Source organism: Cervus elaphus, chromosome 4 (assembly GCF_910594005.1).
Source record: "Cervus elaphus chromosome 4, mCerEla1.1, whole genome shotgun sequence".
In the NCBI taxonomy this organism is placed as follows: Eukaryota; Metazoa; Chordata; class Mammalia; order Artiodactyla; family Cervidae; genus Cervus; species Cervus elaphus.
In genome coordinates this window covers 23,575,091-23,595,341 of record NC_057818.1, presented here as the reverse complement: position 1 = coordinate 23,595,341, position 20,251 = coordinate 23,575,091, and the positions used below count along the sequence as shown (strand labels likewise).

Genomic DNA, 20,251 nt, shown 5'->3' with positions numbered 1-20,251 from the left:
TGTACTTGCATAGTTAGCAGACGGGGGAATAAAAAAAAGCATGTGGTACAGTAGTGCCAGGTCCACCTCGCCCTCATGGAACACAATCAATCAATCTTGTTCTCTCAGTGAAACATGCTCTGACACTGTGTCCAGGACTCCCAGACTCATCCTTGACTCCTGCTACCACGGCAGATACACATTTGCCTCATGGACGCAAACAAGCTGTCACAACACAGGCGCTAGGAGGTCAGCCACCGGCATCAGCAGCTTTTAACAATTAACAGTGAGGACTATTCACAAGTCTTGGGCGTTGTTTTCCCAAGCACCACGATCTGGGTTTAACCAGGTATTACCTACTTAATAGCTTAACTTGGGCACAAAAGGAGAAAAAAGAAAAGGACACACACCGAGATGTAGGTTAGAGAAGTGGGTACGTTTTGGGTGGCCTTCCTGTGCCAGCAAGTCATCAAGAAATACAGTTTACATTGTCATGAACATTCTGCAGGGCACACACTGATGGTTACCGATGCCTTGGGTGGACCCAAAAGACTCTGAAAAAGTGAACGCCTAAGTTACCAAAGAAAGCAAAGGGAGAACATTTAAATCTACATTCTGTCATTAGAAATGCAAGGGGGGCTGCCCTGGTGGTCCAGTGGTTAAGACTTCACCTTCCAGTGGAGAGAGTGCGGGTTCGATCCCTGGTCGGGAAGCTGAGATCCTGACCAGGAAACCAAAGCATAAAACAGAAGCAATACTGTAAGAAATTCAGTAAAAACTTTTAAAATGGTCCACATGAAAAAAAAAAATCTGAAAAAAAAAAGAAATGTAGGCAAAACATACAGCCGCACACTAGACACACAATCCATGCTCAACAAATGGCCATAAAAGGCATAAGAGGGGACAGTACTGGCTTCTGCGAGGCCCATCCTCTATGGAAAAAAGGTCAAAGTCACACCACCACGAGATTTACCCTGACACTGTACAGTATAGAGCACTGGACTAAGAATCAAGACTACTGGTCTGTACTCAGCCCTGCGAGCCCTTGCTGAATGCAGGACTTTAGAAAGCGGCTCCACCCACCCAGACTTCGGTAGCCTCATCTCTCAAATGGGGATGAAAGTCCGCTCACCCAAAGCAAGAGGTGATACTAGTAACTGATACTTACATATTGTGTGCTTTGAGGCACTATGCTGAGCCTGCTACAGCTATTAGCTTATCCCCAACAATATTACGGGGTAAGTATGAAGACTGTTTCCATCTGAGAGATGAGCAAACTGGGAGTGAAACAAATAACCGGCTCAAAGTCACTAAACCATAAAGAGGGAAAGAACAGATTCAGACCCTGGAATATCTTTCTCTCTTTTTTTTTTCTTTAAAGATTTTTTCTTTCTTTTTTTCTTTTCTTTCTTTCTTTCTTTTTTTTTTTTTTTTTTTTGATGTGGACCATTTTTAAAGTCTTTGTTGAATTTCTTACAATACTGCTTCTGTTTCATATTTTGGTTTTTTGGCTGTGAGGCCATGTGGGATCTTAGTTCCCAGATCAGGAATCGAACCTGCATCCCCCCGCATTGGGAGGCAAAATCTTTAACCACTGGACCGCCAGGGAAGTTCCACAATCCAGGACTCTCAGAATAAAGGGTCCATGTTCTTACCTGATGGACTGGATTCTGCCCTCCTAATTACATGATGTTTCTGGAATGATGAACGTCACTATTAGCCTACTGGGTCAGAGACCCCAGTATCCTCCTCAAATTCTCCCTCACCCCCTCCTCTTGCTAATTGATTGCCAAATCTCAACCCCCTGCCTTTGCAAGGTCATTCTATTTCCTGAGTTGTGCTCTTCCTGCCAGTGGCCAACTGAGGCTTCAGCATCTCTCACTTTTAACTATTTCAATAGGCCAGCTTGCATTTTCTTTTTCTAAGTTTTTGCTCATTCTATTCTTGAAGCTTGAAATACCACCTGTATTACCACAATCCTATACATTTCTTCCAGGCCCAGGTCAAGGGATGTTTCCCATGATCTTGATGACTCTGATCTGGGCTCCCAGAACACGTCAGCTGAATCTTTATTTAGTATTCCATCGTCCTTGGTGGTCTTTTTCTCCATATCCCTTACCCCAACCCCTCACAAAGTAGTCTGTAAGTACAGTGAGCACCATGTCTTATTAATTTTTATTTCTGTGTCACCTAGGTCTTTCAAACGTGGCTTTCTGAACTGGGAAAAGGGGGCTATGGGGAGGCAGTCTCTCTTGTTTTTCTAGCTCACAGATGCTTGATTTGGATGATGGAACCAATAAAAAACAAAGAGATGACAGTAACAGCAAAACTCCTGGTATTACATGAGGTATGGAGAAGTACAGGGGGTAAAAATCTAGGTCTTGGTGCTAGATTGCCAAGGTTTAAAGTCTTAGCTCTGTCACTTAGTAGCTATACAACCTTGGGAAAATTCTTAATTTTGCTGGTCGTCTTCATTTCTCTAGATTTCTTCACTTCCCACAAAATGAGTGGGAGAGGGATAAATTGGGAAATTGGAACTAATATATACATATTACCATATATAAAACAGGTAAACAACAAAGACCTACTGTATAGCACCAGAAATTATCCTCAATATCTTGTAATAATCTAAAAATGGAAAATAATCTGAAAGACGGTATATATACTTATAAATGTAAAACTATTTATCCTCTTTCAGATTACTCTGAAAATATTATATATATAAAACTGATTGACTATACACCTGAAACTAACACAACATTGTAAATTAACTATACTTAAATAAAAAATTATCTAAAAAATGAAGGATAACAACAGTAACTATTCATGAGTTTGCTCTCAAGGATGAAATGATATAGGAAGCATTTAGAATAGCACTTGGCATACAGTAAGTATTCAATAAGTGCTATATAGACCATTACATGAAGGGTAGATTTCTTTTCCCTGCCATCTAAAATACTAACTTCTTAAAAGAGGTATGAAAAAGATGTTAGCAATAAAACCCATGCTCCCTCTTTCATAATCAGGGATGGAAAAGCTCTAACAAGTTGGACATGGCAAACCCTGCTGGAATTTTTTTTCTTCATAGCTCAACCTAGGGCCCCAATGTAACAGAGCAACGCCATAAAGCTGGCTCCTCCTGGCTTCATATTGTCTTGGCACTGAACAATCAATTTGAAAGTACATTAAGTTATTTAACAGGTCACCAAGTAGCAGAAAGCTAAAAGTTTAACCATATTTACAAGGAAGAATTATATGAAAATATTTTTATGGATGCTATAAAAACCACCATTAAAAATGACTGCATTGAAAAGCTGAACATGTATGGAACAAATGGGCAACTCTTAAAATATTACCTGGTTCCAGACAGTCCAAATTTTGTGTCTCGTTAGCAAGTAAGATAGATGACTTTGTCTGAAATGATGTTTTATAAATCCTATTAAGAGGCTGTAAGGGACGCAATGGCTCCCAAAACAGGAGAATTAATTTCTGAGTTCAGTCCCCACTGTACACACAAAAATGTAAGAGGGGGAATGGGAGGGGACTTACTGTTGATGCTGTTTTTGGATTAATATACTAATAATGCTCTCTGACAGTTACGTTCTATACTTTTCAAAATACACATACGCTTACCTCACTTTGATCCTCGCAAAAAGCCTATGAGGCAGTTTAAGTAAATATTATTACTCGTGGATTGTTTTTTTTAAATAATTATTATTGTTGTTTAGTTGTGTTGTTGTTTACATAAGCCAGGGATGGTGGTGGTTGTTTAGTTACTAAGTTGTGTCCGACTCATCTGCGACTCAATGGACTGCAGCCTGCCAGGCTCCTCCATCCATGGGATCTCCCAGGCAAGGATACTGGAGTGGGGTTGCCATTTCCTCCTCCAGGCGATCGAACCTGGGTCTCCTGCATTGTAGGCGGATTCTTTACCACTGAGCCACCTGGACCTAAGGCTTCACCAAAGTCAGTGAAAGCCAAACTGAGTTAGACCCTTGCTGCTCACTGACTCCACAGGATGTGGGGTTGTAAGAGCTTGTGTTTATGATGTGGAGATGGTGCAACTCTGTCTGCACAAACCCACAGGATGGAGGAAGCTACATTGTCATTTTAAACTCTGTATCAGATAAATTAAAGGCATTTGTTTGTTCTTTTCCTTAAAAAAAACAAAAACAAAAACAAAAACCTGAAGTGATGTACTCTCACCACCACATAAATAATAGCATAGTGCTTTGTATATTCTATTTTTTTTTAAGAGCAAGACTTACTCCAATGATTGGTGCAATTTTGTTTTTTGCCTTGCCTTGCCAAAAAGAAAATATGGCTTTAATAGAAGTTTACATCTGCGTGGTATTACATGCATGTAAAACAGATGTAACCTAATTACATTTTCATTTAAATTGCTAAATAGCTACTTAAGTAAAAAGCTAAAATAACATACAAACAACAGTTACTATAATAACAAGTGTACTTAGAATTAAATGAAAAGGATCAAAGCTACGGCATATAGAATTTGAGTTGGTCTTTCAAAAAGACAGTGACATAACAACGCTGCCTTCAATTACTCAGTAATCTAATGTCTCTAGAGCTCAGCCTAGACCCGTGGAAGAAAATCCATCGAGTTTTTATAAAGACTCTGGGTTTCATGAAGATTAGACACACTCTACTAGAGATTATATAGCAAAACCCTAAATTGGAAATTAGAATTCCAGGGCAATACAATCAGCTTGATTATAGTTTTAAGCAGACCTGTCTAGGCTGAAATCAGAAGTCGGCTCCCAACTTGGAGATCAGGACGCCCTTTGCGTATTTTTAAAAGAAGACAACGTGACACATGAGGCATTGCATATTCATGTCCCAGCCCTTCCGGGGAGCCGCACAAAGGCTCCACAGAAGGCTCCAGAGCCTTGGGATGATGTTCAGCTTTGGAGCATGGCGAAAGAACACGTGGTCAGTCTTCACAAAGGAGCAGAGGAAAACACCACGTGCTGGGCTGGGGTGGCTGAAACCGTAAACGGTGGACTCGCAAAACTCAACCCGGTTTAACCTAGATTTGTGGGGGTAATGTCCTGTCCTAGCTTTCCCTTTTCGATTTCAGTTTTAACCAAAGTGAATTTCAGGCATTTGGAGATGGTGGTGGTTGTGATTTTAAGCAGTTGGAGAGGAAAACTGAACTTTGAGAGGGTGTGAGTGGTATGAACTCATTTCAAAATGAGAACAGCCTATCACTAAACGCAGACCATTTACAGTAGGACTGCATTTTGAAAATAACCCCCCATTAGCTTTCTTCTCTAAACTAGTCCAGCCAGTTTTCCTAAATTTTGCTCAGGAGTGTAGAAAATAAAGGGCTTCCCAGGTGACGCAGTGGTAAAGAATCCAACGGCCAAAAAAAAAAAAAAGAATTCAACGGCCAATGCAGGAGATGCAGGTTCTATCCCTGGTCTGGAAAGATCCACTGGAAGAGGAAATGGCAACCCACTCCAGTATTCTTGCCTGGAAAATTCCATGACAGAGGATTCTGGCAGGCTACAGTCCTTGTCCTTGTTTTTATTAATCGCTCAGCCATCTCCGACTTTTTGCAACCCCATGGATGATAGCCTGCCAGGCTCCTCTGTCCATGGGATTCTCTAGGCAAGAATACTGGAGTGAGTTGCCATTTCGCCTCCAGGGGATCTTCCCTACCCAGGGATCAAACCCAGGTCTCCTGAATTGCAGGCAGATTTTACCATCTGAGCCACCACCAGTGAAGTCGGGCTACAGTCCACGGGGTCACAAATATCTGGGCACGTATGCACGTACACACACATGTAGAAAATAAAAGATTTAGATCCAGTCAGCCCTTTTGATCATGGGGCTAAAATGTTGAAGAACTGGAAAAAAATTTTTTTCTGCTAAAATTGAGGATTATGCTCTTCAAACTGAGAACTTCCTTATCAAAGACATGGGCAAATTCTTTTCAAAAGAAGCTTCAAATTATACCCCAAAATACCTGACTGTAAACACTTATTTAGTTTCTGGCTTCCCTTTTCACTTTATTCAGCAAATGTCCTCTCTCTAGAGGTGGGATAGGATGAAGAGACTAAGGGTTAGGGGTGAGGATATGAAAGATTTGAAAAATAGGGCCAATATTTGGTGTCAACCGTGGCATTTACTCCCTCAACTCCACCTCACACACATTTTTTTTTTAAAGCCTTTAATTTTATATTGGAGTATAGCAGATTAACAATGTTGTAACAGCTTCTGGTGGACAGTAAAGGAGCTCAGCCATACACATACATGTATCCAATCTCTCCCAAACTCCTCTCCCATGCATGCTGTTCTAAGTCGCTTCAGTCCTGTCAACTCATGATTTCATGGACTGGAGCCTGCCAGGCTCTTCTGTCCACGGGATTTCTCAGGCAATCATACTGGACTGGGTTCCCATTTCCTGCTCCAGGGGATCTTCCTGACCCAGGGATTGAACCTAGGTCTCCTGCATTGCAGGCAGATTCTTTACCACTGAGCCACCAGGGAAGCCCCCTGCCATATAACACTCAGCAGAGTTCCGTATGCTATACAGTAGGACTTTGTTGGTTATCTATGTCAAAAATAACAGTGTGCACATGTTGACCCCAAACTCCCCAACTATCATGTCCTCCCATCCTACCCACCCCCGGTAACCATAAGTTTGTTCTCTAAGTCTGAACACCAGCTCACACATTTTAATGGGTGAAGAAAGGGCTGCAAAGACGCATACTGTCTCTCACTCACGTTCTTTTGCGAATGCCCTGTACTTGAATCATAAGCAATGACTTAAAAGGGCTCCCATACATTTAACATTGAGTGGGAAACATTTTCTTTTTCTTTTCCCTAACCAGGCCTGCTACACCAAAAATGTGGTGACTCCCTGTCTGAGACTGTCTCTGGATCTAACAGTGAGGTGTGTATTTGTGAAGAGGAGAGCAAATGTTCTTTGAGAATCTTCTTGTCCCATCGCTGTTCCCTGGGTCGAGTGCCCTGGATTCATCTCCTCAGGCTGGCTGCTGTTTGCTTTCTGCAGACTGTTCATAAAGTTTCACAATGTGTTGAGAACAAGTTTGCAAAAGGCAAGCGAAGGCTTGCCTTGATTTTGTAACCAATTATTTCATTTGTATTGTATAAATCGGTCATAAATGTCATGGACTAATTGCTGCCCTGTCCCCCTTCCCCACCCCCATACGCCCACTGGAATAAACAGGCAACCTTGTACCACTCTTGCCAGAGGCCAAGAATTAATGGTGGGTTTTAAACTAAACTTCATCTATTTGGAAGGACATCAGTGGTAGCTGAGGGCACACTGTAATTTCTCTGCTCACCACCACTCCCCTCTGCCCCAAAACAAACATATTTCTATCACGGCACTCTTTGCCCAAGAAACTCAGATGCCAGTTAGACATCCTGAAAGAAACCAAAAGAAACAATATTAAAATAATCATGTCATAACATCACTGACTTAGCCAAGGTCTTTTCTTGTCTATCTGATCATTGCTAAACCAGTCATTACTCAAAAGCACACATTAAGTGATGATTTATCTGTTTGACTGTTGGTACAAACACTATCTTCTGTTGATGTTTAGTGGCTCTGGGAAAGGAAACATGAATAATGTCCTGCCTCCGAATAAACTTTGAAGAATAACCACATTCCAAAAGTTGATGGGCGGGAGGAGGAGAGAAAGTAATTACTGTTATGGGTTAAAAGTCAGTAAGAAAAGAAAGCTGAGGGCGGCTCTGCCCTACAAACATTTCTGGAACAACTCCCTTAAGTCGGCCTTGAGAAAGGATCTGTGTCATTAAAAGGAAATGAAATAAATGTGACAAGCTGCTCTCAACCTCAGAGTAACTCTGCACTCTTTGCAGGAAGGTTTAAAACCACAGAACAGTCTTCATCCCAAATACGTTTGTGTCCTTGTGTTCAGTCGGTAAGTTGTATCCGACTCTTTGCGATGCACGGACTGCAGCCTGCCAGGCTCCTCTATCCATGGAATTTCCCAGGCAAGAATACTGGATTGGGTTGTCATTTCCATCTCCAGGGGGTCTTCCGGACTCAGGGATTGAACCCGCGTCTCCTGCATTGGCAGGAAGATTCTTTACCGCTGAACCACCAGGGAAGCCCCCATCCTGGATATACCAGCCTATGAACACTTTCCCTGGGGGACGAGTAAGTATTGCCACTAAGCTGCCAGCTCCACCTTCTGTGGTATTTGAAAGCTGAAGTCACAAACACATGGCTTGCAGGTAAATTCTAGCCTTCAACACGTTTAAAAACACTTTAAAATGTTAGTTGCCAAAATGTTTACACAAGTACACTTCATATAAAAGTCAGGATTTCCGGCTTCTGTCGGAAAAAAGATATCTGACAAGTCCACCACAGTGGGCTCGTTCCCTCATGGCAGCTGGTTGTCCTTTTTAAGCCCAAGGTGGACTTCTGGCTCTTCCTGATCTCCATGCCTTCCTATCACATGGCACCTGGCTCCTGTACGGATCTGCTCCTTTGTGTAACTACTAACGAACTGCCCACCAACACTACTTTTTCCTACTTGAAGGCAGAGAAGAAAAGGATTTCAGAAGCACCAAGTCCTCTCTAGCAATTCCAGCTGTGATGAAAATTCCACTCCACTGAGTCAGTGTTTGAGTTTTGGAAAAAGGTACCACAGACCCTTATATTTGCCTGAAGACGTGCTGGGACCTAATCCACTCAGACCGGTCAGCAGCTCCTCTAAATAGCATCTGGTTTCCTAGGGTCCTGGGCTTCTCTGGTGCTCAGCAGTAAAGAAGTCGCCTGCCATGCAGGAGCCACAGGAGATGTGGGTTTGATCCCTTGGTTGGGAAGATCCCCGGGAGGAGGACATGGCAACCCACTCCGGTATTCCTGCCTGGAGAATCCCATGGACTGAGGAGCCTGGCGGGCTACCGTCCACAGGGTCAGAAAGAGTTGGACATGGCCGAAACAACTTAGCATGCATACAACCCTAGGCTCTGGTGCATGTTTTAAAGGCATACTATGAAAATGAATCTTACTATCCTCTAAAGGAAAAATCCATCACATTCTTACTTATTAATCCAAAATTAAGTGCGTTAAAAGTTGAACTATCCAACATGCATTTTCAGCCTGACTCTTACAGTTGCAATGGACAAAATCTTCTCCTTCCTCATGATATATTTTTTATAATGAGGGCGGCAAAAAAAAAAAAAAAATGCAGAGAGAAATCTCAGAATCTTTGACGATAGAAATGCATGTACATATTTTGCACCGGCCAGCAGTAATTATTATACTACGTGAGGCCCCGGGTAGGTAGTAAGATGCAATACCTTTCAACTTGGCACCATCCCCAAAAAAGACAGAAAAAAAAAAAAAACCCTGACCTCTGACCCTGTTTTGAAGCATCACTTCCCGCTTGGGTAGTGTTTGCATGTTAAAATATTTATTTCCTTCATAAAAAAATCTATCTGAATATCCAGTCTCTCAGCAGTAAAGATTCTGATTTCCATCTTAGCAGAAGCCTTAAGTAATTTGGGGCTATGATCTAAACACTACAAGCTTTACCCACTTAAAACTTTGCCAGCTTCGAGCTGCATATTTTTCTCACTGGCTCCTCATTTGCAAATCATAGTAGAGATTCAGGTGAAAGGTGATGAAGCTTCAACAGCTGCAAAAGCCCAGTTAGAAAACTCTTGTTTCCTGGACAGAGCTTCCAAGAGAGTAATATTTCTGAGCCTTCTGTCACTTGAAGATGTGAATTTGTACCAGTGAGGCTGAACAAGTTCTCGTGAGCAGGTATTATAATGGTAACTTCTGCATGTGGTGTGGGAGAGAATCAAGCCTCCTGACCTCTATGTTGTTATTCAGTTGCTAAGTAGTATCTGACTCTTTGCAACCCCGTGGACTGCAGCAGGCCAGGCTCCCCTGTCCTTCACTATCTCCTGGAGTTTGTTCAAACTCATGTCCATTGAGTCGGTGATGCCATCCAACCATCTCATCCTCTGTCGCCCTCTTCTCTTGCCCTCAATCTTTCCCAGCATCAGGGTCTTTTACAATGTGTCAGCTCTTCACGACAGGTGGCCAAAGTATTGGAGCTTCAGTTTCAGCATCAGTCCTTCCAATGAATATTCAGGGCTGATTTCCTTTAGGATTGACTGGTTTGATCTCCTTGCTGTCCAAGGGACTCCCAACAGTCTTCTCCAGCACCACCTCTAGGCAAGCTGACCCCTATAGGCAAGGTTTTTCACTAAAATCCCTCTGTATAACATGAGGGCACATGAACTACCATCAAGTTCTTCTTCTTCTGTCTGCTGTTACGGTATTTGAACAACAAGTCTAATAAAAAGGATTTAAAATTTAAATTCCCCCATGAAACAGGAAAATGTAAATATCACATAAAGCACGCTACTCTAGCATATTCACCAGCTGAGGCAGGCAAAATGTGCTTGAGGTACGCCATGCCCTTCCATAACAGTGTGACTGTCAACCTACCTCAACAATGAGCTTGAGACTTACCCCAACGCTTCCTTTCTAATGGTTTCTAATCACAGAGGGTGGTGGGGTGAGCCTTTGCTTAATTTCTCAATGAGGTTCAGGACTGTGATACTGAAATTAGGCTCAGAATCGCTCTGAAGAGCAGAAAGGCTTCAGATTTTCCTTCGTGTCTACTGGGGCTTCTCTAGTGGCTCAGACAGTGAGGAATCTGCCTGCAATGCAGGAGACCCAGGTTCAGTCCCTGGGTGGGGAAGATCCCCTGGAGATGGGAATGGCTAATCCACTCTAGTATTCTTGCCTAAGAGAACCCCATGGACAGAGAAGCCTGGCGGGCTACAGTCCATGGAGTCGCAAAGAGTCTGACACGACTGAGCAACTACACTTTCAATTTCTACTGATACTACTCAGAGAAAAGCGACTTCATTTTCTTTTGTGTTTGTTTGTTCGCTTTTGGTAGGAGATCTAGAGAACACAAAGGAATATGGTCCCTCACATGTGGATGCCATTAGAACTTTCCCTCCAAATTTAACAGTAGCTTGTCTACTATTAAAACACTGGAAAACCCTGCTATCTCACTGAGAGGAAAACTGGCGACATTCTGTTTAGAATTGTGGATAACATGACTCTATGGGAACTGAGAATTTTGTAACAACAAGCTGTATCAGAAAACAGCTTTTGTGTCTAATCCTGTGTTAGTTACGGTCACTTCAGAAAAAACAAAAAAATAAACAAAGCCCCAGTGTTGCAATAAAAAATATAACAGTTGTACACTGAATTATTTAAACAGTTTCTTAAGAAACTTTCTATCTAGAATTTAATAATTTTCTGTTTAGATTTATTGATAGGGACAAACCTAAATACTAGAGCAAAATTATGTCCTCAACAGGCTGTATTACCAGTGGCTGTCTAATGCCACTCTTGATTTACAGACAAAAGGTTTTATGGACAGTTTTGTGGATCCAGATCTGCTTGCAGGGAAAGGCTCTTAAGTTGTAGAAACTGTTGATTAGGGTTTTGGAGGCCTCTTTGGCACCTTTAGGCAAATTAGCAGAAGGTGCCCCTATGGGTAAACAGAGTCCCAGTTTGGAGAGGGGAGAGTACCTTGGATTTCAGCTCCTCCCCGCCTCACACCAGCCCCTCCCTCTGCTGGGAGCCTGAAAGAAAAGAGTCTAACTTGTTTACCTAGTACTGAACCTGAAAAATGCATTAAGAGGTCTGTTTTCAGCCACTCTGTTGGTTTCTGGGTAGCAAAAGTCTTGTCAAATAATCTCACCACAGAGCAGAGGTCAGTGACCGTTTCACAACTCTTTAGTAAAATGACTCCCACAGCACCAAGTCAGAAGAATTAGGAATAAATCAAGAGATTCTATAGAGAGACAACACAGAAAAGAGCAAAGTCATGTGGTTTCATTTCATGACGAACCAGTTCTTCTTGACTTCAGGGTGGGACTGGTTCTATCTTCATATTTTTGACTCAGAAAGGGCACGCACATAGCTGAGATCAGCAGGTCTGGTTCGTTCAGTGGCATGAAGAGCCATGAGTGGCGTTCTACTGGTGAGCATCATAAATATGGAAGCCAGGTTTTAAGGTCCTGAGATCTGACTTAATGAGGCAACATGCTTTGGCTTAACGCTTCCTAATAACCCAAATAAGTTTCCAAGGAGACAGCAAACTGAAGCGCTCCTGTAAGGAGGCACGCATGGAAGGAGCTTCCAAATTTACCAAGATTTTACCAAAAGATTATTATTTTACCAAAATGTTACTCCTCTTAAAATTATTTTTAGTCTTCAAAAAATTTTTATTGGGATGCAGTTGATTGTTGTGTTAGTTTCTGCTGTATAGCAAAGTGAATCTGACACACATATATGTACAGATACGTACACACATACACATATATGTATAGATCCACTCTTTGTTTAGATTATTTTCCCGTATAGGTCATTACAGAGTATTGAGAAGAGTTCCTTATGCTATACAGTAGTTCCTTATCAGTTACTTATTTTATATATAGTAGTAGGTATATCGGAGAAGGCAATGGCACCCCACTCCAGTACTCTTGCCTGGAGAATCCCATGGACGGAGGAGCCTGGTGGGCTGCGGTCCATGGGGTCGCTAAGTCGGACACAACTGAGTGACTTCACTTTCACTTTTCACTTTCATGCAATGGAGAAGGAAATGGCAACCCGTTCCAGTGCTCTTGCCTGGAGAATCCCAAGGATGGCGGGGCCTGGTGGGCTGCCGTCTATGGGGTCGCACAGAGTCGGACACGACTGGAGCGACTTAGCAGCAGCAGCGGCAGCAGTACGTATATGTCAATCCCAATCTTATAACTCCTTGATTGCATAATTATTGTTTAGCAACAATAAAGTCTTACCAGATGTATAGAGACTTTTGAAGTTCTCTCCTTTACCTCCTTATTGGGATTTCCACCCTGCTAACATTAGCTCCAAATGTAAATTAGGTAGCAGCATCTTGTTAATGAGTTCAGAGCCATTGTAGCTATTAACCATTAACATGTATGTCTCCAAAGGAAGGATAAAATGCGCTGAAGACATAAGAAGTTCAAACACACACACACACACGCACACACACACACGTGTGTGTGTGTGTGTGTGTGTATACATGGCCAATAAGCATGAAAAAAGTTCAACCACAGAAGCAATAAAGAAGTAAGATATTACTTTTGCCCATAAAATTGGCAAAAAAAGTTTTTTAATGGCACTATTCCATGCTCACAAACATGAGAAGGGATAGCAGTCTTAAAAACTGTTGATGAAAGTGTAAATTGGCACATCTTTCTGGAAATCAAATGTTTTATGTTTTATTCAAAAATTCACTGCACACTTTTATTTATTAGGTATCTATGATTTGTTAGGGATTTAAAATGTATAGTCCCTTCCTCCTTGTAATTTCATACCTGGAAATCTGTTCAATAAAGGGTCAAAGATTCTTGTAAATGGATGTCTGTCATAATATTTAAAAGTGAAAAACAAAAGAGATGTGGTTAAATAAATTATTGTATATTTTGAGGAGAATGATTCTTGAATGAAGTGGAATAGTGAGAAAAAATGATAAAAAAATCTTTTCTGTGAAAAAGACAGGGTACACAAAATTTAAAAACAAACATTCCTAATCCCATCCCAAATATTTACAGTTCTGAATAGCAGCAGCAGTATGGGTGTTTTTTATTTTCTTCCAGTGTTTTTCTATAGTTTTCAATTTTTCTACAATGAACATTTATCAATTTTAAAAGTAGTAGGAAGTAGTAAACAACAAAAAAGGAATTAGCTAAAGAGCAGATGTATTTAGAATCTGAAAAACATATAACTGAACAAGAAAACAGCAAAATGGTAATAGCAAAATTACATATGTACATTTGGGTGAAGATTTACAAATCCTCAAGATATATACATTTGGGGCCCTGAAACAACGTTGAAGGAACGTGTAAAAAGCATCAGAAAATGTTCAAAACAAAAGATCCATTAGAGATTACCTAGTTTAATCTCTTCATTGCACAGTTGTGGAAACAAAGATTAAGTATTACAGTGGCTTGATCCCTCACTGCAAGTTAAGAGACGAAAAACCTAGGACTCCCGCTTTCCAATCTATGCCATCTCCATAACTCTAGGAGCTGCAAATAGGTTTCATCTAAATTACAAGTGCCAGGAGTAGCTGTTTAATATCCTGTGTTGAGAAAGCTCAGGAGGAAAATGTGCATTAAGATCAGTGCTATCAGCCATAGGTAGGAGAAAAGGGAGTAAGTGCTAGGCATGCCAAATGTTTGACATTCCTGCCGAAACTTATATAATACTGTCTTCTCCAAACCAGGTGTTTGTCCCTATAAAATAGGAAATGTCTATTTCTAGGGAGACATTTAACATTAATTAGGCATTAATAAAACTACAGCTTTAACATGGAAAAAAATGAAGAGAGAGAAAAGTTTATCCTTTCCAACTGAAAAGGGGCAATTACAGGTTTCATAAAGGTGCAGCATCATGTTTCAATGAAATATTTATACTCTCTCTCCATAAAGAAGCTGGGAGGCAAGAGCGAAAAAAAAGTTGAAAGAGCAAACTCACGCCTTGACTCTGGAAAGCTATAAATAGAAATAAAGTTCAAAGACATGAGCGAAGCTGCATGCAAAAGCCTTGATGCTAAAATAGCCAAAAACCAATCATGCCTTGGACAAACTTCAAAAGGGTCAACTTCACGTAAAGGTTAGGAATGAATGAGTTCTACTGAGACCTGTTAACACTACAGTCTCTACAAGGCAAAGACATCTACAGGGAAATCTCACTTATGAAAACAGACACAAAAACAATAAATAAAACACCAGAAAATCAAATCCATCTTCATATTACATCAGGATCAAGTAAGGTCTACTCCAGGACTGCAAGGATGGTTCATCAGAGTAAAATCTAATAATCTAATATATTACATTTACAAATTAAAGGAAAAAACATATGACCATCTCAATAGACAGTCTCCTCCTAAAAAAAGAGGGATCTGATTAAATGCAATATCCACTAAAGAGAATAAAAATTCCCTTATTCCGTAAAAGATATTTACCAGAAATCTCAAACTTACTTATAAAACATTAGTATTCTTATTACCAACAGGAAAACCATAAAGATGTCTACTATTCCTACTACTATTCAACTTTATTCTGAAAATTTTAGCTAAGCAAGCAAGAAAGAAAATTTTAAAGTACCTGTGTTAGAATCAACTGATAATCTACTAGAACTAATAAAAGAGTTTAATAAGATAGTTTAATAAATGTAAAAAACCAACAGCTATCTTACATACTTGTAACTCTACCACAAGAGCAATAGATACCATGAAATATCTAGAAATAAACTAAGGAAGATGTGAGGAAAACTTTTAAAACTTACTGAAGTACACAAAAGATGACATAAATAAATATGAAATATATCATCTTAACGGATGAGGAAACAATTTTTTAAAAGTTCTCTAACATATAAATCTATAAATTCAATGCACTCAATAAAAATACCAATGGGATGTTTTGTTTTGTTTTGTTTTCCAATGGGATGTTTTTAAATGAAATTTGACAGATCCTGAAATTCATCTGGAAGAAAAAGGCATGAGAACAGCAACAAAATTATTTTAAAAATAGGAAGGGCAGGCATTATAATATATCAGAACATAATATTTTGGTAATTAGGCAAAAATATAATTCAAATAGAATTGATAGTGCAGAAACTGACATACACATTTGTGGGAATTTGGTATATGATAAAAGTGTCTTTTCAAATTAGTAGAGATAAGAATGGTTTATTTTAAAAATGTTATTGTTCCAATTGGTTTGCCCATTTGGAAAAAAAAAATTAGTAAAGTTAATCTCTACCGAACAACCAGTCACAAAGGTAAAATTTTGGTAGATTAAACAGATAGACATTAAAAACAAAATTATGAAAGCACTAGAATACAATAAAAATGGATTCCTTTCAAAACATGGCGTAAGAAAGGCAGTGTTAAGAAAGCTATACTATGCAAAAACTATACAGGAAAAGATAAAAGATTTGACAAAAGTATCTGAAAAGAATAATATATTAAAATACACCTGAGATAAAAGATATCACAATAAAAAAATTTGAAAATTAAATAATAAGTGACAGACTAGGAGAACAAATTTGTAACACAGAAAACTGAAGAGAATTAAGATATAGAAATATAAATAACTATAAATGAATAAGAGAAAAATAAATAACAGAAAGATGCATAAAGTATTACTTGTATAAACTTGTATAAACAAGTAATATGAGAAGAAAAAAATTTAATGTTCAAAAATAACATGAAAACATGTTCACTAGTGATCAAAAAGTATAAATTAAAACCACAAGATAGAATTTTTCATCTATCAAAGTGGCAAAAATAAAATAATGAAGATTAATAAATGAGTAACAACTCTTCATATGCAAGTGATGGGAACAGAATTGACACAGCTTTTTTAGAGATGATTTAACAGTCACCGAAGTTTTAAATGTGTACACACTTTAACCTATTATTACTATTTCTTGAATTCTAAACTATAGAAATATTCGGTCTATATATGGACCAAGGGGCATGAAAAAGGACATTCACTACAATATGGCTTGTGATAGCAGAAAAAAAAGAAAAGAATTCATACATCACCCATATCTAAGTAGTTAAATAAAGTCAGACATGGAATATCATGCAGCAGTCAAAATGAATTACTTAGATTTGTATGTACTAACACGAATAGCTTTCAAAGTTAGTTTACAGTAAATAAACACAAGTTGTAGAACTATACAGTTTGCACTATTCATAAAAAATAAAGAGAGGAAAAAAATAAAAAAATAAAGAGAGAGGAAAGAAGGAATGAATACAGAAAGGATGAAATTAAGATAAGACATTGCACAGAAAAGAAAAAAGAAAGAATGAAAACAATAAGATAATACCATTATTTTTCTATCAGTACATATATAAATGTGCACAAGAACATAAGAGGCAGATTTAAAAGGATACACATCAAGCTGATTACATGACTTTTTGCAGGGGAAACCAATATTTGGTGATAGAGCCAAAGAAAGTTTGCTTTTCTGGAGAGGCAACATAGAGCAATGATTACAAGCACTGGAGGTAGGATGCCTTGTTCTAACAGCTATTTAAATCAATCTGTGCCTCAGATGTCATCTGTGAGTTGGGGTAATAATAGTACCTACTCATAAGATTTACTGTAATCAATAAATTCATATACATTAAGCACAGGTCTGGCATATAGCAAACATAATATAAATATTAACAGGTAGGGTAATTTGTATAAATTTGCTGATATGTGACTGTTTTGATGTATGAAAATAGTAATTTTATATGGTTCAACTTAACATTATTTATATTTTTTTATTCTTTTAAATATGCATTACATGTTTTTTTTTTAAGGACTGTAGAGAAGGAAGGTTCCGGGTAAGATTAGTAGAGTACAGAGGGAATGGAAGAGTCGGTATGTACAGATGTATTAAATAATTTCAATATCTGAGTGTAGAAAGATCTTATCTTAAGGGAAGAAAGTCAATATTTAGAATACCTTTGCCAAGTAAAATTTGAGATATGCTTTCAAAATCTACTTTGTACATATTTCCACATAAATTCACTGGACCAAATCTTTCTATAGATGACTATTCTGTATAATAGTTATAATCTGATTAAACCTGGAATTTCAAAGAAATACTACAATAATGCATAAATTAGCATAAAATAAATAATAAATTTTCTTTTGTCAAAGTATTACACACTACTTTATTCTAAATAAACAGCATGTTTTCAATCTGTTATAATGATAACATTCATATCATATACAGGACATAGTTGTAACACACACACATGAATATTACAATATTGGAAACCATACGAAATGGATCTTTATATTTTAAAAAGGTTAGGCTGGCCTTAGTTTTATTTTGAATGCTAATATCAATTTTTAAATGCACTCTCTATAAAGACTAGTGAAACAACCTCAGCTGAAGTTAATTTAGAAATAGAAAACTATACATAAATATAAAAACAAATCTCTAGTATTAAATACACAAACAACTCAAGGAGAGAAGAGATTCCTAGGAAACGTTTCCATAAATAGTTTGACATTATTACACAATCTGCTCTGCATATCTCGTAATGGAAACATTGCTACGGGTGATTGAAGAAATAAGCAACTTTGACATTTCTAGATGTAACTTGAGGAGATTATTTCATCATAAAGGATTGGTATAGAATATACTAACCAACAACTCAATATCAAAACTCTCCTTGCAACTCTAAAACAGTGCAGAATGACATTTAAGATAATCCATTTATCACCATCCAATACAGGCTGCTTGTTCACAAAATGTCAGTGACAAGATAGAGCATTCCGATTTCTGGGCAATGAGTGCCTGCGACAAGGAATCTTTAATACAGCACTCACTGCATTTCCTTATATGCTACTGCCATACCTCGGACTTCAGCTCCCAGAAGTTTTGCAATTTATATGAGCAGCTGTACAAATGAAACGCCTTCTCTTTTCCTCACACTCCACAGAAACATTCTCCTCCAAGGATAATGAAAAGTCTGCATGTTCATTTGCAGGCAAGCAATGGACTCCTGGTGAATTCTTGATGTTTTTATTAGCCATCCCGAAAAAGCCCAGTGCTTCTGTTCTGGACAGCAGCAGTTCTAAAAATCTAAATAATTCTTTTGAATAACAATAATGGTAATTGTGACTTGGCTTTACACGCTACTTATTCATGTTTTACAGTGGTTTTGGACAAGGTACTTCATATGCTCTTCACCAGATCCCTGTAAAATTAGCCATGGATTATCAACGTTTTATAGGGGAAGAAAACTGAAGTTTGATTTTCATTTTTTAATTTAAGGTTCAAGCACAATTTTTTGGTTTAAGGTCTGCTAGCAAGCCAGAATCATTCAATATTACAGCTCAAATGATACTTCAGGTAGACTTAAGAAGCCTCCAATTCAAAGAGCACAAACTGATGTTCTGGTTGACTAAACAAGGCCCACAAACCTACATAATCTGAGATTTTATAAAAATATCCAAATTCCTGACTTTTCTTGAAAATGTAGCCACACTGGGGCCACCTTCTGCAGAGAAGCAACTAGATGAAGCTCATCACTATTACCTTCATTTATTTATTTTTAAATGTATATCAGTTATTTTTATTCATAAATAAATTACATAGACTCAATGTTACTTTTATTTTCTCAATTTGATTAAACAGTAGGAAAATAGGCTATAATGATAGTAGCATGTTTTTTCATTGCTGTCTTTAAGTAGAGTACGTGTCCCCCAGTTCACGAGGTTGTCCATTTTACTTACTTTATCTACAATAAAATGCACAGATCTCAAGTAATAAGTTCAGTGAGCTTTGAAAAACATATATAACCATATAACCATCATGCAACCAAGGTATCCATTCCACATCATCCCCAAGTTCCCTCATTTCCAGCTACTTCCCTCCTCTTTCTCTTCCCTTCTCATTCATGTTTGTTATTAGCCAGGTAATAAATGTTACCAGCACTTGACTTTGAAGTTCCTGACCTACTTCAAATTTCCTCAGATTTCAGTCAGGAAACTAAACCCTAAGGAGAGGGAGAGCCAGGAGGAGAAGCGAAGCTCCCGAACCTCTGGTTCCTAACACCACCCTCAAGACGTAGCCCTCTCAACCTGTTGCCCAAGAGGTGACCTGAAAGAAATGCGCCCAAATACCCTCATCGCACGGAATCCCAGGATCACAGAGGATGGGTGAACGATGAAGGCTGTGACTTCACTGGGGATGAATCAGGTTTGGAAATAGCAATTAAGCCGCTAAGAGAAGTAAGTTAAGACAGAGACTTTTCTGGGAGGGTCACTGTGACCTAGATATGAGCAAGTTTACTCTCTCGGAAGCTGTGATGGGCCTGCTCCATCCCCACCATCGAGGGAGCATCTGGGGTCAGCGTCCTGCTGTGGAGCCTCGCCTCTGCTAAACTCTGAAATGGCAGGAGCCCAGAGGCAAAAATAACCTCTGCTGTCCGCGCCAGGCCACCTGCTTCTCGTCTGGGGCTTCTCATCTTTGCTTAGGAGGCTAAATGCCATATGGGATCCTGAACCCCTATTTTTTTTAAAAAATGATATTTATGAAATTAAACCTGAATGCACGTCTGTGTGGAGTCGACTCAGTGCCTTTTTCTTTCTCCCTTAATCCCTTTGGTTGATTCAGCTTCCACCTGAGGGTAAAGGTACTGTATGAGGAAAACCAGAA

At 39.0% G+C, this 20,251-nt stretch overlaps 1 protein-coding gene across 1 annotated transcript in view; it reads right to left on the bottom strand.

Moving 5' to 3' along the window:
- Nucleotides 1-20,251, bottom strand: part of FTO (FTO alpha-ketoglutarate dependent dioxygenase) — a 422,003-nt gene that overhangs the window by 123,953 nt on the left and 277,799 nt on the right. The gene's annotated exons all lie outside the window — the stretch shown is intronic.